Here is a 2,153-nt window from a genome sequence, read left to right on the forward strand (position 1 = left end):
GAGGCATTCACCAGCCCCAAATCCTTCTCCTGAGCCAAATGCACCCTACTCAGAAAATCTGCTCTATCCACTGCTTCCAAACCCAACGGTTCCTGTGAAACAGCACACAAGCTCAAAGCACTGATCTCTCCTACCAGAGACTTCATCTCCTGCTCCTGAGCCGAAGCTACCCTCTTCCGACTCAGAGCATCTGCAACCGTGTTAGCCTTACCAGGGTGATAGGCTATCTCCAAATCATAATCCGCCATAAGCTCTATCCACCGTCTCTATCTCAAATTCAGCTCAGGCTGAGTGAATATATACTTCAGGCTCTTTTGATCTGTAAACACCTGTACCTTTGCACCATAAAGATATGATCTTTAAATCTTCAGGGCAAAAACTACAGCAGCCATCTCCAAATCATGAGTAGGATAGTTGCCCTCATGCTTCCGCAACTGCCGCGAAGCATAAGCAATCACCTTCTCATGCTGCATCAACACACACCCCAAACCAACTCTGGATGCATCAGTATAAACCACATAGGGTTCTCCCTGCTCAGGCAAAGCCAACATTGGCGTAGTAGTCAACATCTCTTTAAGGCTTTCAAAGCCCTCCTCACACTCCTGTGACCACACAAAAGGAACATCCTTCCCTGTCAACTTAGTCATAGGGCGTGCTACATTTGCAAAACGCTGCACAAACCTCCTGTAGTAACTTGCCAACCTAAAGAAACTCTTGATCTTTGTGGCATTCTGCGGTCTAGGCCAATCTCTGATAGCCTGAATCTTCTCCAGATGTGACCCAGACTGCCCATCTCTCGCTGCCAAAAACTACACTTGCTCAACTTGGCAAACAACTTCTTCTCCCGCAGCTTCTCCAGCACTGCCCTCAAATGAACTGTATGCTCCTCAGGACTCTTAGAATAAACTAGGANAAGCTCTATCCACCGTCTCTATCTCAAATTCAGCTCAGGCTGAGTGAATATATACTTCAGGCTCTTTTGATCTGTAAACACCTGTACCTTTGCACCATAAAGATATGATCTTTAAATCTTCAGGGCAAAAACTACAGCAGCCATCTCCAAATCATGAGTAGGATAGTTGCCCTCATGCTTCCGCAACTGCCGCGAAGCATAAGCAATCACCTTCTCATGCTGCATCAACACACACCCCAAACCAACTCTGGATGCATCAGTATAAACCACATAGGGTTCTCCCTGCTCAGGCAAAGCCAACATTGGCGTAGTAGTCAACATCTCTTTAAGGCTTTCAAAGCCCTCCTCACACTCCTGTGACCACACAAAAGGAACATCCTTCCCTGTCAACTTAGTCATAGGGCGTGCTACATTTGCAAAACGCTGCACAAACCTCCTGTAGTAACTTGCCAACCTAAAGAAACTCTTGATCTTTGTGGCATTCTGCGGTCTAGGCCAATCTCTGATAGCCTGAATCTTCTCCAGATGTGACCCAGACTGCCCATCTCTCGCTGCCAAAAACTACACTTGCTCAACTTGGCAAACAACTTCTTCTCCCGCAGCTTCTCCAGCACTGCCCTCAAATGAACTGTATGCTCCTCAGGACTCTTAGAATAAACTAGGATATCGTCGATGAAAATGATGACAGACACGTCCAGAAACTCCTAAAACACGCTGTTCATCAATCTCATAAACGCTGTTGGCGCGTTAGTCAACCCGAAAGGCATCACCACAAACTCATAGAGCCCATACCTCGTCCTGAAAGCCGTCTTCCTCACATCTACCTCATCAATCGGTATCTGATGATAACCCGACCCCAGATCTACCTTGGAGAACCAAGTAGCACCCCTCAACTGATCCAACAACTCATCGATCCTAGGAAGAGAGTACTTGTTCTTCACAGTGACCCGGTTCAAACTCCGATAATCAATGCACAATCTGAAACTCCCATCCTTCTTCTCGACAAACAACACTGGCGCTCCCCACGGTGATACACTAGGACGGATGAATCCATTACTCAACAAATCCTCTAGCTGCTTCTTCAGCTCTGCCATCTCTGCTGGAGCCATCCTGTTAGGAGCCTTGGATAACGGCATCGTCCCCGGTTCCAGTTCAATGGTAAAAGGATCCGACCGAGATGGTGGTAATCCCTGCAAAGACTGAAACACATCCTCAAACTCCTCCACTACCGGAATACCGC

This window comes from Camelina sativa, chromosome 17 (assembly GCF_000633955.1).
Source record: "Camelina sativa cultivar DH55 chromosome 17, Cs, whole genome shotgun sequence".
Classification (NCBI taxonomy): Eukaryota; Viridiplantae; Streptophyta; class Magnoliopsida; order Brassicales; family Brassicaceae; genus Camelina; species Camelina sativa.